At 49.0% G+C, this 16,029-nt stretch overlaps 1 protein-coding gene across 2 annotated transcripts in view; it reads left to right on the top strand.

Annotated features, from left to right (window-relative positions):
* Positions 1–16,029, top strand: part of ATOSB (atos homolog B) — a 316,423-nt gene that overhangs the window by 39,705 nt on the left and 260,689 nt on the right. Inside the window, exon 2 of one of the 2 annotated variants that reach the window (XM_069212482.1) lies at positions 2,247–2,307. The exons of the other annotated variant lie outside the window; for it this stretch is intronic. The gene's annotated coding sequence lies outside the window, so the exon portion shown is untranslated. The remainder of the gene's footprint in view (positions 1–2,246; positions 2,308–16,029) is intronic. 2 annotated transcript variants of the gene reach the window in all.

Genomic DNA, 16,029 nt, shown 5'->3' on the forward strand with positions numbered 1-16,029 from the left:
AGCACTGGGGTCCTGACTAGCAGGATCCCAGTGACACATAACAACCATACTGAAAACATGGTGTTTTCACTATAAGCACTGAGGCCTGGCTATCAGGATCCCAGTGAGACAGTGAAAACAGTGACAAACACCCTGACATACACTCACAAACAGGCCAAAAGTGGGGGGTAACAAGGCTAGAAAGAGGCTACCTTCTCACATGGGTCGACGGAATCTTCCCCCTGCAACCGCAGGCGACAAAAGACTGCTTCACCGGTCCTCTGGGTCCCCTCTCAGCACGACGAGCGTGGGCCCTGGAACTCAGCAACTCTGTCCAGGTGACTCCCACAGTCCAGTGACTCTTCAGTCCAAGTTTGGTGGAGGTAAGTCCTTGCCTCCCCACGCTAGACTGCATTGCTGGGTACCGCGTGATTTGCAGCTGCTCCAGCTCCTGTGCACTCTTCCAGGATTTCCTTTGTGCACAGCCAAGCCTGGGTCCCCGAAACTCTAACCTGCAGTTCACAACCTTCTGAGTTGTCCTCTGGCGTCGTGGGACTCCCTTTTGTGACTTTGGGAGGACTCCGGTTCACTTTTCTTCTAAGTGCCTGTTCAGGTACTTCTGCGGGTGCTGCCTGCTTCTGTGAGGGCTCCCTACGTTGCTGGGCGCCCCCTCTGTCTCCTCATCCAAGTGGCGACATCCTGGTCCCTCCTGGGCCACAGCAGCATCCAAAAACCCTAACCGCGACCCTTGCAGCTAGCAAGGCTTGTTTGTGGTCTTTCTGCGTGGGAACACCTCTGCAAGCTTCATCGCGACGTGGGACATCCATCCTCCAAAGGGGAAGTTTCTAGTCCTCTTCTTTCTTGCAGAACTCCAAGCTCCTTCTATCCGGTGGCAGCTTCCTTGCACCTTCAGCTGGCATTTCCTGGGCTCCTGCCCACTCTCGACACTGTCGCGACTATTGGACTTGGTCCCCTTGTCTTACAGGTACTCCGATTCGGAAATCCACTGTTGTTGCATTGCTGATGTTTAGTCTTCCTGCAGAATCCCCCTATCACAACTTCTGTGCTCTCTGGGGGTAGTAGGTACACTTTACACCTACCTTTCAGGGTCTTGGGGTGGGCTATTTTTCTAACCCTCACTGTTTTCTTACAGTCCCAGCAACCCTCTACAAGCTCACATAGGTTTGGGGTCCATTCGTGGTTCGCATTCCACTTTTGGAGTATATGGTTTGTGTTGCCCCTATACCTATGTGCTCCTATTGCAATCTATTGTAACTTTACACTTCTTGCATTACTTTTCTTGCTATTACCTGCATAATTTTGGTTTGTGTACATATATCTTGTGTATATATATTATCCTCATACTGAGGGTACTCACTGAGATACTTTTGGCATATTGTCATAAAAATAAAGTACCTTTATTTTTAGTACTTCTGTGTATTGTGTTTTCTTATGATATTGTGCATATGACACCAGTGGTATAGTAGGAGCTTTACATGTCTCCTAGTTCAGCCTAAGCTGCTTTGCCATAGCTACCTTCTATCAGCCTAAGCTGCTAGAAACACCTCTTCTACACTAATAAGGGATAACTGGACCTGACACAAGGTGTAAGTACCTCTGGCACCCACTACAAGCCAGGCCAGCCTCCTACAAATACTGATTAAGTGTCGCCTATCTGCCTTTGTTGGTTTCCATTGAGCACACAATGTATTTGCTGTGTTTCTGGGGGGATTCATTAGCTTTGCATTCAGTTGCTGCATTCCAACCATCGGCCTCTCTTTTATACACAGTTAGAAAGACTGCAGCACCGCCCAAACTTCAGTTACTGGTAGCAACACAACATGCACTTCCACAACATCACTGAAGACCTGAGAGGAATCCTTAAGATTATGGGATAGTGTTGAGGCATGGGCAGGGTAGAGTCTTCTACATTTAAATCATATATTTCTAAACTGATTCCAATCTTAGACCTCAATCCCTTATGCATCTCCCTTTTCCAAAGCATAAATCCCTTTCTGACCGGTATGTTAGGAGCACAGGGATTAATTGTGTAATGTCTTTCTTCTAACTGCTTTATGTAATAGAATGTTTTTGTGTGAAATAGTGTTGCTCGTCTTAAAACTGACTGACTGATTTCATGAAAGACACTAGTATTTAGTGTCTGCATCTGCAGTTCTGTTGAGACAGTAATTGTTATAGGAAACTAGAATTCCCTCTTGTGAATAATAGTTTGCGATATTTAATGTGGCATTTGTTTTTAAATGCAGGACAAGACGTACACGGTATGACGCCCAAGACGTACACGGTATGACGCCCAAGACGTACACGGTATGACGCCCAACCATCTTAACTTTCAGAAAGTGTTTTCAAATGGTGATGCGCCCCTGTTTTCTACCCAAGAGTTAGGATGGGTGCTGAAGATCACACTCTGTTGTTCGTGCAGGACAGCTCATCTTACTTCCAAGTATATTTCTTGTCACTACAGAGCTTACTGTTCTAATGGATCCCCGCCTCCTTTCCCCCCACCCCCCCAAAAATCTCCACTTAGATTTTCCCACTTCTTCCTGGCTTCCTGCTACCATTGCTTTCTCCTTGGCACTTGTCCTCCTGTTCCACCACCTGCACTTGACAACAACACAATAGACTTTGTGGAAAATGTTATTTAATTGTTTACAATACCAAGTATTAGGGATGTCACGGTTTCGGGCGGGTCTTATCAGGACTCTGTTTGGGACACCCCTTGAGGTCACCGAATATCCTAAAGAGGTAGTATACTGGGGAAGAAGAGCAGCTAAAGGCATACACGGAAAGGACAGCTATGAGCAGGCACAGGAAAGTAAAAGCAGAGCAACCCTTGTGTGAACAAACAGGAAACAGATTAGTAATGGACAAACACGCTGGGGTTGTACACAGAGTAAGGCCCAGAACCTCCCACAGTGACAGGGAATGTCAATGCCTCTGTGCAGTTTGCTCTTACAGATAGTCACCCTGCCAGCCCCATAGAAAGGAGGCAGCAGAAGTGATTCTGTCTCTGGACCCTAGAGCACAAACAAGGATAGTACTTGCATACACAGGACACGCTCTTGTGGGTCCAGCTGGAAACACAGTGACGATTCCTGAGAAAACAGCAATAGCACACGGTCACTGTTAGGCACGAAAGACAACGTATAACACTGGACAAGGATGGGGGCTGGAATTGCCTCCTGGAAACCCAGGAGCCAACCCCAGAACAAAGGAGGGCACTTATATACTGGTGAAGACTGGTAGAACACTTACCAGACACAAATAACCAAGAAGAAACCGAAACAGAAGGGAACAAACTAAGAGGCAGAGGCAAGAACTGGGAACAGGCTCAGGCTGAAGTAAAGGCGGGACTAGGACTTGAAAATAGGGCGCAAACTTCTGGCTGGGACAAACCGAGACAGGACTGGGAAATTGAGAGCAGGCTCTGGCTGGAACAGGCAAGGACAGGGCTGGAATACAGGGAGTAGGAAATGAGCAGTAAACAGGACTGGGAAACAGAGAGAAGGTTCAGGCTGAAATCAGGCAGGAGCAGGGCAGAGAAACAGGGAGCAGGCTCTGGAAGAAACAAACAGGTACAAGGCTAAGAGATAGGGAGTAGACTCTGGCTGGAACGATCAGGAGCAGGGCAGAGAAACGGAAACAGGATCAAGCTGGAACAGAACAGGAACACCATCCGACAAAGGGTCTGTAACACAAAGGAATTGAACTCCAATGCACAACAGGGATCTTGAGGAAATGGCTGCTTATAACCAGTTCCAAGCTGGGCTGCACAGGAGAGGTCTCAGGTGTGTGTAGTTTCAGACACTTGAAGTCCTGGAGGAGAGGATCCAGTGAAAAGGAGCAACTGGACTTCTCCCATAGAAAACAATGGGAAACAGAATCCGGGCTTTCCTGACTACCAGGCTGTGCATTATGGGATTTACAGTCCCAGGAAGCAAATGTAGTACTACACAAGTGTACCATGGAGAAAAGAGAAACACACTGGGGTCAGCAAGGGACTCAAGATAAGTGTTTAAGGTGATTCCCAGGCTTCCGACAGTCCCCTTACAGCGCCCCCTAGAAATGGGACGACAGAGTCGTAACAAGAGAGTGTCTGGAGTGTGTTTGTCATGCTTTTTGTAAACGTTTCTGCAATCTTGAAAATAGCACTAATTAACGTTTGCTAACTGCTAACCTCAGAGTTCAGGCTGCACATACTCCTGAATGGCAGTGACCGGTGGATCACCAGTTATCCAGCAAAACATAGACCTCAGGGGTATCTTTTTTTCCTTGATTTGCCCTCTGCTTCATAAAGCGCACTGTTACCCTTGTAGGATGTCCTGGCGCTAAGATTATTAGAGCAGTTCTGACTAGTAATGCACAGGAAATGGGTTGAGAAATTATAGCGTAAACCAATGGCTTTTCAAATGTTTTGCTGCATAATTGGGTATCTCCAAAGAAGGGGGCCTTCCAACTTTACCTGATGGGCTAGGTACCATCTCTGTTGATGAAAAAGGTATATGACCTAATGCAAGGCATCCCTGTAAAGTGGGATCTTCTGTTGGAATCAGCCCTCACCTCCTGAAACCACCTGGTCTCAGTACCTTTTCGAATATTACCCCAAACAAGCTTGATTCCCGCCTGGTGCAATTTCTTCTCATGCTAGATCTAAGTGAAGGCACGGATCCTCAGACGTGGCGCTATCCCGGCTGATCAAACATCTCCCTTCAGATGCAACATGCTTCAGGTTCACGATGTAATCTCACTGGAGTGGCCACGGCTGGTCACACCGTGAGAGGTGCTGCCGCCGGGCACATGGGGGCCTGTCCAGAGGGCCCTCCCCGGGGGGCATGTGCAGAGGAGGTGGGAGTGAAACACCAGGGGAGACAGCAGATCGGGTCAGGATGGGGGTAGATTGGGAGACCTCTTGGAGTCTGCCTGTACTGGGACAGCCCTCCTTGTGGCTGGCCCTGCTAGTGTGACTTCATATGAGCTCTGAAATTACCACTAACATTAGTAATGTACATGGTTCTGAAATGGCATTCATCAGATTGAAACATAACATGTTATTGCTTTAAAACACTGTGATGAACTGAATAAGGCCCTTGTTTGTGTACCGTGTATCAGATGTACATAAGCTGTGGGAAAACCTAAATGTCGGGTGTATATGTGCCTAGAACGACAGTTGTTTGCTGACTGTGCCTCTGTCTCTCTTGCCAAGGACCAGCCTTATGCAAGTCAGTGTCAGTGCAGCCCAGAATCGACTGGAATGCAGCCAAACTAATTACCTTTGGCTGAGATGAATGCAGGCATTCCACTGATCACCTTTTTGTTTTCCTAAGTGAGATGCTTTTCGTGTGACGGGTATGTCCATTGTGGGAACAAGTGCTCACTGCTACTGGACTCGAGCTTTAGCGCCTGATGAGGCCCGAATAGGGTGAAACCGGTCTCCGGCTACTTGTTTTCTCCCTCGAGTGGAGCTGGACTGGCACTGGAGCTGGACTGGCACTGGGTCTGGACTGGCACTGGGTCTGGACTGTTCCTGCTGGAGGAGGAGCGAGGCTGGTTTCCATGTGGCTGGTTTCTGTCTGCAGTGCCAGAGTGGACAAAACACGACCTGTAGTGCAGATAAATTCAAATATTACACCCATACTTTTTTCCTAACATTATTTGTGTCCCACACATGGTGCACCTCACACCGTTCTTTCTGCCTATCCTCAGATTTTAACTTTAAATACTCAGTGTTTTACTTATGATACGTTTATAATGTTTAGTCCCTCATTGAGTGAGTTGTAAAGCGCTCTGCTTGGGCGCAGCGCAAAGAAATCTCATTGTAAGACAAATAACCTGTAAGAATTCAGCCTTAGGAGTGGGTGATATGTTGCTCACCGAGACCGATGCTCACTCACTCTAGGTGCTGGGAACCATTAGACTGCATGAAGAGAGACCAAGAAAGGGTGACTCTAAGAACCCCTGATGACTGGACCCTGATACAGAAGCATCCCTCTGCCTCGTGGGTGTGAGACAGCCACTAGCTTCTTTTTAGTTGACAAAAAAGTTGTTTTTCAATCGCAGAAAACTCTGCAAGAGATCTGACTGTCTCAGTGGCCATTTAGAAGGAAATTCGGCATTTTGCCTGGGGACGTGAAACATTCTTCATGCTGGAGAGATTTGCTTGTCTTTCTGAGACCACAAACGTGTTCACCCCTTGCCGGAAGGCACCTAAATAGTCCAAGCCTGCTTTTCTAGGCACCTTGAAAGCACATTAGCACTTGTGGAAGTGTAAGAGGGTCCCAGCCACCACAGCTTTAGTTTCATTCTCCTTCGAAGTGGAAATAATCCTCTGAGCTCCCATCATTCAAAGTGAACCCATTAACCACAACCAGCATCAGGGGAGCTGATGAGGGAGCCGGGGCTTTAACCCGTATGTACCTCGCATAGTCCTGCAATCAAGGCGGAAACCAGACGGTTCTTGGTCTTGGAGAGAGTGGTCTCGGTCCTGCTACTATGGGGCCCTAGGTCTGTCTGTCTCTGCTATCTGCTCTTTCCTTTGTGAAGATCAACTGTGAGATTATTCAAGAACCCTGGGATGTTTGTAAAATATCAGTCGCCTGTCCCTCCGCCCCCTACTAATGCACCTCTCCTGTGCGGACCTTGCATGCTTACACCAGTTACTAATTTAACTGGATTTCAAATCTAACTCCTGAAACATTTGAAGGAGGGCTCTAGTACAGGAGCCACCGGTAGGTGGTGCAGGAGCGACGGGCGAGTCGCCACGTGGCATTTTGGGGACAACACATGGCAGCATGTCCCGATTCAGGGAAGACGTGGCCTGGCAGTTCGGGCTGGATTGCTCCAATGAGGAGCAGGGTCAAGACTGATTGCATATGCCTGGGTCCAAACCGAGGTGGCATGGTGGGCAATAAAAGGATGGATTGGGATGTGGCCCTGCGCGATCACTAGTGGCTGAGATTAATTCAAGCATTCCATCCATCACTTTGTTGTTTTTGCATTTGGTGCCCTAAGTGCACCGGGTATTCCCAGACGTGAGTCCCAGCCTCACGGTGTCTTTGGAACCATCCTATACCACCTAACTAAAGCAAAACTGGTGGTAGGTTGTTTGTGTTCTGGTTCAGGATGGATCTGGGCTGGCAGTTCCTACTGGGCTGTTCCCATGAGCAGCCAGGGTCAAGGTTGATTTGCATATAGCTGGGTGCAAACCGGGGTGAGGTGGTGGGTCAAAAAAAATGATGGATTGGGATACGACCCAAGCGATTGCCAATAGTTGATGTTAATTCAAGCATTCCATCCTTCACCTTGTTTTTGCAACTGGATGCCTGCGCCAGGTTACCTCACACCCCTAGAACTTAGTTTTAAGAAAATCGTGGGGCGCACATGCTCTGACTTGAGGGATAATATGTATGTCAGAACATGAGGCCACAGACCGAGCTGGAGCATCTGTGGAGTGTGTGTTTGGTGCAGCAGGAGGTGTGACAGGCTGTCTGGCCTTGCTGTTCTCCTGTGACCAGTTTCTTCCAGTGTAATGCGAGACCGCGCATTATGTGTCCCGATGTGAGCTGAACTGTGCCCTCATTGACTGCACCTGCTGTACTCCCTCTGCATTAGGGACGTTACCCAACTCAAAGCGCGGATCTGTAGGTCTCCTTATCTGCTGGCCCTCGTCATCACTTGCACAAGATCACACCGTGCGTCATCGCTCAGACGGCTGCATGCTTCCTTCGATATTAATAAGCCCATGATCAGCCTTTGCGCGCCCTCTGTGGTCCTCCGCCTCCTCTGTCCACCCCGTTGGGCCCTCTCACGAGCAAGCCTTGGTTCACCCAAGCACACTGTGGGCCTTCGGGGCACCCTGGAGGTGAAACTGTTAGGCGGCTGTTCCGGCCGTGAATCGGAGGCCGCGCTGGGGTGCACCGAGCAGGGGCACCTGATTACGCCTCCGAGGGATCGGGGATGGATTGCTCTGTGTTGTGGTGAGAGTTGGCATTCACTCCTCCTGCTCACTGGAGGGGCCGCCGCTGGTCACACCGTGAGAGGTGCTGCCGCCGGGCACAGGGGGGGCCTGTGCAGAGGAGGTGGGAGTGAAGCACCAGGGGCACCGCTCTCTGCTACCTCTCCCGCGGGAGAGGAGGCCCAGAGCCGCGAACAGCTGGCATGTGCTGCCCATCACAAGGGCAAGAGAGGTGTGTGGGGCGGGAGGGGGAGGGGGGGGGGTTGTCATCGGCTTGTGACCGTCACAAGGGTACGGTTAGCTGCCCCTCACAGGGGTCTCTGCTGTCCATCACAGGGCAAGGAGGGTCTGCTGACACTCACAGGGCAAGGAGGGCCTGCTGATACTCACATGGAGATGTGTGTGTGTGTGTGTGTGTGGGGGGGGGGTGATCTGCTGGTGACCGCCACAAGGGTACGGTTAGCTGCCCCTCACAGGGGTCTCTGCTGTCCATCACAGGGCAAGGAGGGTCTGCTGACACTCACAGAAGAGTGGAGCTGTCATCTGCTGGTGACCCTCACAAGTGGAGTTTTGGCTGACCTCTCGCCTGGGGTGGCAACTGTCCATCACGTGCTACCTCCCACACGGGAGTGCTACCCTCTCACGAGGGGTGCCTGCTGTCCATCACAGGTGGACGTGTGCGCTACCTCTCACACGGGAGTGCTACCCTCTCACGAGGGGTGCCTGCTGTCCATCACAGGTGGACGTGTGCGCTACCTCTCACACGGGGAGTGCTACCCTCTCACCAGGGGTGCCTACTGTCCATCACAGGTGGACGTGTGCGCTAGCCCTCACCCGGGAGTGCTACCCTCTCACGAGGGGTGCCTGCTGTCCACAGGTGGACGTGTGCGCTACCTCTCACACGATGAGTGCTACCCTCTCACATGGGGTGCCTACTGCCCCTCACAGGTGGACGTGTGCGCTACCTCTCACACGGGGAGTGCTACCCTCTCACCAGGGGTGCCTACTCTCCCTCACAGGTGGACGTGTGCGCTAGCCCTCACACAGGGAGTGCTACCCTCTCACCAGGAGTGCCTGCTGTCCTTCACAGGCGGACGTGTGCGCTACCTCTGCTACCTCTCACACGGTGAGTACTACCCTCTCACCAGGGGTGCCTACTGTCCCTCACAGGTGGACGTGTGCGCTACCTCTCACACAATGAGTGCTACCCTCTCACCAGGGGTGCCAGCTGTCCACCTCGGGTGGGTGTGTCTGCTACCTCTCACTCGATGAGTGCTACCCTCTCAAGGGGTGCTTGCTGTTCATCACAGGTGGACGTGTGTGCTATCTCTGCTACCTCTCACACAGGAGTGCTACCCTCTCACGAGGGGTGCCTGCTGACCATCACAGGTGGACGTGTGCGCTACCTCTCACACGATGAGTGCCACCCTCTCACGAGGGATGCCTGCTGTCCATTACAGGTGGACGTGTGTGCTATCTCTGCTATCTCTCACACGGGATTGCTACCCTCTCACGAGGGGTGCCTGCTGTCCATCACAGGTGGACGTGTGCGCTACCTCTCACACGATGAGTGCTACCCTCTCACAAGGGGTGCCTGCTGTCCATCACTGGTGGACATATGTGCTTCCCCTCACATGGGGAGTGTTTGCTGTCCTCTCACTAAGAGTGCCTGCTGTTCTTCCCAGGCGCACATGTGTGCTACCCTCACACGAGGGGTGCCAGCTGTCCATTCCAGGCGGACATGTGTGCTACCCCTCACGCAGGAAGTGCTACCCTCTTCACGTGGGATGCCAGCTGTTGTAAGATGTTGGCCTGGTTTGTAGTGAGTACCTAAGGTACTTACACCTTATACCAGGTCCAGTTATCCCTTCTTAGTGATATGTAAGCAGTGTTCTAGCAGCTTAGACTGTCTAGAGGTGGTTGTAGCAGAGCAGTTTAGGATGAACTAGGAGACTTGCTAAGCTCCTGCAATACCACTGTAGTTACACAGTACTCATACACAATAAAAGACAATACTCAGTGTTACCAAAAATAAAGGTACTTTATTTTAGTGACACAAAGCCAAAAATATCTTGGAGGCAACACTCTTTCTAGAGGTAAGTATTATACACAATATATACACTAGAGACTAAAATCAAGTAAGTAAATAGTCACAGAATAGTGGAAACAGTAGAAAATACAACAGAATGCAATAGGCCTAGAGGCAACACAAACCATATACTAAGAAAGTGGAATGCGAATCATGAATTCACCCCTAGGCAAGTGTAGAGTGTAGAGGGGTGCTGGGAGTGTAAGAAAACACCAACGGTAAGTAAAATACCACACCCCAGAGCCCAGGAAAGTAGGAGTAAAGTACTGCAAGTTTGCTCAGTACACACTACAAGTGGTGATAAGAGATATTGCAAGAACCTAGCAAGACTACAATCAACAAATGGTGGATTCCTGGACCTGAAGACATGTGAAGAGAGGCGACCAAGTCCAGAAGTTGCAGAAGATTCCAGGAAGGACATGAGCCCCTGCCAACCTTGAAGATGGTGCAAAAGAGGATTCTCTGGTTAGGAGAGGTCTGCAGAAGAGCACCAAAGAAGATGGCTGCAGGTTCCTGCGTGGTGCAGGAGATGTCCCACGTCGAGATGTTGGATTCAGGCTGTTTGCGTCGATGGATTTGTCCAACAAGCCTTGGTTCAAGCAAGGTTGTGGTTTGCGTCAACATGGCACTGCCTAGACCCAGGAGGGACCTGGGGGGGCCTCAACTCGTACTGAGGGGGCTCCCAACACTGGAGAGAGCCCACATGACCAGGCAGAACCCACAGGAGTCCCAGGACACGGGGACAAAGAAGATGCAAAGTGCGGTTGGTAAAGCACAACAAAAGAAGGTCCCACGCCGCCGGAGAACAACTCAGCGAGTTGTGCGTCGCAGGATGGACTGCTGGGGACCTGGGCTACACTGTGCACGAAGGCTTCTTGGAAGAAGTGCACAGAAGCCCAAGGAGCTGGAGATGACGCGGTGCACAGGGGTACTGTCGCAAACCGGGAAGACAAGCTCTTACCTCCACCAAACTTGGACAGTTGGACCTTAGGACAGTCTGGGTCATGTTGTGTTCCAGGTAGCACACTTGTAGTCGGGGGAGGAGTTCCAGAAAAGCAGTCGTCGTCGTATAAGGTGCCTGCAGGAGTAGGGAAGTGACTCCGTCACTCCACAGGAGATTCCTCCGGGTCTTCTGGCGCAGGGTGAAGACAGGGGTCCTCAGAGCGTGCGTACCTTGGAAACTGTTGCAGTTGCTGGCTGGAGCTAAAGTTGCAGGTCACAGGAGTCGTCCTGGATACTTTTTGCAGTTACATCTGTTCCTGGAGCAGTCTGCGCTTGATCAGACGGTCAGAAGCTGAAGCAGAGGACGCAGAGGATTTCTGTAGGAGTCTTGCAAGCTGAATCTGAAGAGGAGCCCACAGGAGAGACTCTAAATAGCCCTGAGAGGGGGATTGGCTACCTACCCAGATATGCACCTATCAGGAGGGAGTCTCTGATGTCACCTGTTGGCATTGGCCACTCTGAGATCTCCAGAGTGTCCCCACAATAAGAAAATAGTGTCCCAGAGTGTCCCCCAAAATAAGATGGCTAACACCAGGGACACACTGGAGGAGCTCCGAGCACCACCCCTGGGGTGTTGATGGACAGGGGAGTGGTCACTCCTTTTTCCTTTGTCCAGTTTCACGCCAGAGCAGGAACTGGGGGGGGTTCCTGAACCGGTGTAGACAGGCTTATGCAAGGAAGGCCCTTCAAAGCATTTCCAAAGGCTACCCCTCCCAAGCCTGTAACACCTATTTCCAAAGGGAGAGGGTGTAACACCCTCCTCCCAAAGGAAATGCATTGTTTTGCCTTCCTGGGACTGAGCTGCTCAGACCCCAGAAGGGCAGAACCCTGTCTGTGAGGTGGCAGCACCTGTAGCTGCAGTGCAAGCCTCAGAGAGCTGGTTTGGCAGTACTGGGGGTCATGGTGGAGCCCCCTAAATGCTTGGGATTGCCCCCCCCCCCCAAATACCAGATTTGGAATGTGGGGGGTGGGGGCAATTCCATGTTATACACCTCACATGGCCATATTTGGAGTTACCATTGTGAAGCTACATATAGGTATTGACCTATATGCAGTGTGCGCATGTACTGGTATCCCCGCACTCACGAAGTCTGGGGAATTGGCCCTGGACAGCGTGGGGGCACCTTAGCTAGTGCAAGGGTGCCCTCACACTTAGTAACTTTTCACCTAGCCTTCAGTAATTGAAAGTTAGACATATAGGTGACTTATAAGTTACTTAAGTGCAGTAAAAATGGCTGTGAAATAGTATGTGCACTATTTTACGCAGGCTGCAATGGCAGTCCTGAAGAAAGGTTTGTCTGAGCTCCTTATGGGTGGCAAAAGAAATGCTGCAGCCCAATAGGATCTCCTGGAACCCCAATGCCCTGGGTACCTAGGTACCATATACTAGGGACTTATAAAGGGGGGGGGGTCCAGTGTGCCAATTGGAATATGAAGTCACTAAACTATAGTGACTAATTTGGAAGCAGAGAGAGTATAAGCACTGGAGTTCAGGTTAGCAGAACTTCAGTCACACCGTTAAGCACTACTGACAACACACACATTAGGCCACAAACTATGAGCACTGGGGTCCTGGCCAGCAGGCAAAACTGACAAACAGGCAGAAATTGGGAGTAACCTGTCTAGAAAGATGGTACTTTCCTACAGCTGTTCATCGCAGGTTGACGTCTGTGCAACCCATCACTGCTGCCCATCTCAGGGGAGGTGGTGCCCACTTGTGCCCACTTCCCCATTCTAATAGTTTCCTTCATCTCCTGCAAGAGGCAGAGATGGGGGCTCTTATTTTCGCACAGTACTGGGTAGAGCAGCTATAATTAGCTTCTTATTCGTTTGTTTAACTTTCCTCATAGTTCGGGAGTTACTTGTTGAGTGGAACATCCATCCAAGACAGTTTGTCAGGGAGTCCTCTCCCCCCCCCCCCCCCCCCCCCCCCCACCCCCACGCAGTCTTTCCTAGTGTTGTTTTTTCTTTCTTGGTGTGCTGAGGCCTTTGAAGCCTAATTAGTAGTTTGCTGTGTGTTGTTTATTCTTGGTTTACAACTTTGTAAGGTTACTTTAATTTTTTTCTGCTGTTATTCCTGCTCGTGGTCCATTTTATTAGTGTATTTTGGTTTATATTTTACCGTTGCTGTATTTCTAATGGCTCCATCTCATCTCCATGGAGAATTTTTTTGTTTAGGTGTCCGACTGTGTGCAATTACCATACTTGATAGCTAATAAAAACTGTTCCAAAATGTCTAAGTAAAAAGGAAGCTGTACCAAATAATTGGTAAAGTATAGTCAATACAATGCTGGAAAAATATAAAACAAGGATAAAGTGGGCAAATATTCAGTCGATCATAAAAGGTAAACTCTAAAGGCATCTATTCCCAGATAGTGAAATAAATGTCTTAAACAGGACTATAGTTAGTATCCAACCAAATGGTGCTTAAAGTGATGGAGAGTTTATCTAAAACCTTAGTAGAGGATCAGTAAATTACAAAGAAGCACAATGAAGCGATAAGAGAATAAAAACAAATACAAAATATGCAGGTATCCCAATATATCAAGGGAAATGAATTCTAAAAACCTCTACCACCAGGTAAAATTATAAATAAATAGCGCAAGCAAGACAGTAGCTCCTACCCGCCCAGAAGTACAAAATGTGCAAATATCACTATCATATATAGTTGTCAATGATAATTCCATCTGTCCAAAGAACTCGTAATGCGATATAATATTACACTCTGTGAGGGTGGCATACTGCTCGTACAGTGCGTTCAGAACCTTGTCCATGAATTTGATAAATCTACCTATGGTATACATACAAAGTGGAATGGTGCACCCACATTCCAAAAAAATGTCAAGTTTCCAAGATTTAATATAAAAGCTTCATTTCTTTTATTTCATCATCTCAACACAAAGAGAGCCAACGCATTTCATATGAACTTCCTCAGGGCTTTTCATACAGATCCGTCTCCCATTTCTTCCAGTGTTAACACATAGTATTGTGCATATTGTAAGTAACATAAACCTGGGAGTTTCTCCCTAATACGGACACCAGAATCCGCGTCTGTGAGACCTGGCAGCTTTTTGGCGTGTTTCCCCTGTCTTTTTGCCTTCTGACCTCCTGGTTATATGATGTACTGAACTCTGTTTTTGCTGGTTTATTGTCTCTATGCACTTTACCAGTGCTAAAGTGCAAGTGCTCCCTATTGAAATTGTACTGTTGCTTGGTTTATCCATCATTGGTATATTTGATTTGCTGTTAACTCCCTATTAAAGTGCACTAGAGGTGCCTAGGGCCTGTAAATCAAATGCTACTAGTGGGCCTGTAGCACTGGTTGTGCCACCCACATTAGTAGCCCTGTAACCATGACACAGACCCGCCACTGCAGTGTCTGTGTGTGCAGTTTTAAACTACCAATTTGACTTGGCAAGTGTACCCTCTTGCCAGGCCTAAACCTTCCCTTTTACTACATGTAAGTCACCCCTAAGATAGGCCCTAGGTAGCCCCATGGGCAGGGTGCAGTGTATATTTAAGGTAGGACATATACTAATGTGTTTTATATGTCCTGACAGTGAAATACTGCCAAATTCGGTTTTCACTGTGCAAGGCCTATCTCTCTGATAGGTTAACATGGGGGCTGCCTTTAAATATCCGTAAAGCGCAGATTCCCTTTGAGAGCAGATGAAAGTGTGGAGTTTAAGGTCTCTAAACTCACAATTTAAAAATACATTTTTTTAGTGAAGTTGGTTTTTAAATTGTCTGTTTTTAAATGCCGCTTTTAGAAAGTTGCCATTTTCTTGCTAAAAGCATTCTGTGACTGCCTGTTTGTGGATTGTCTGTCTGGTTCAGTTTGACAGTTGGGCTGTTTTGCACCTCTGTAGACAGTGACACAAAAGGGGGCGGGGTGTAGCCTGCATATCCTGATGAGCCATCTGAGCTGGGGGGGGGGGGGAGGAGTGGTCGTTCACACCTGAAAGGCCTGTGCGTGCCCTCGCACAATGCAGTCTCCGACCCCCTGACCTGGCCTGGACAACTTTTCCTTTTCTAATCCATTCCAGTCCAATCCAGTTTGATTTTTAGAGCACTGCTAATCACCCATGAGGGTATCCTGGCCCGTCATTCTATCCCTACTCAAAGCATCACTAAACATACAAGAACTCAAGCGCACAAACTTACCACATCTAATCCACAAGGGGAAACAAGCACATATTACTAATCTACTAACTGTTTAACTATAATCTTGGGTTCAGGAGTAGCGTGCTACTCACCGCTAAGCACTTCAACACCTGTTCAGGGATAGTAAGCGCTATATAAATACAACTTACAATTACAAATACTTCCTTCTGTCCCATCTGCAAGAATAAGTACTACTGGTGATACTTATGGGTGGAATATTTAGGATGGTGCTTGGCCTTCTGTCAAGACTTGGTACAGCCCCACCCTAGGTAAAAGGGTATAGAAGTGGCCTGGTACCTGACTTGTGCTCAGGGTTGATGGCATTAATAGTTCCCTACATGTGTCTGCCACTTGCAGTTCTCCTTCTGGAGCCTTCTGCATGGCCTTGGTTTGTCAGCTGTGGGTCCATTCCATTATTAAGAATGGTAGAAGCAGTCGGGACACTCCAAGGGGATCTACCAACTGCTCAGGCTTTGCAGCATGCTCTGGTCTTCTCAGATCCTCCTCCAGTGGTTTCAGCTTTACTGACTCTCTCCCACAATGATATGGCAAGACAGACTTCAGCCACCCCAATCCATTCGCCTGGTGGATCGCACTCCCAGATCATGCACTGTGGTAAAGAGGCCCTGACTAGGCAGTGTGCTTTTGTTCTTGTGTACATTAACGAGGCTTTTAATACCCTTGAATGGTTGGTTAGTTCTCTTGAAAAAAGTAGTATTGTTTCATCCTTCGTCAAGTACGTTAATATTCTGTAAAGCAAACCTTAATCAAGGTTAGAGATAACAGATGTTCTGTGAACCCCTTGCCATCAGTAGGGGATGCG

The sequence above is a fragment of the Pleurodeles waltl genome, chromosome 1_1 (assembly GCF_031143425.1).
Source record: "Pleurodeles waltl isolate 20211129_DDA chromosome 1_1, aPleWal1.hap1.20221129, whole genome shotgun sequence".
NCBI lineage: Eukaryota > Metazoa > Chordata > Amphibia > Caudata > Salamandridae > Pleurodeles > Pleurodeles waltl.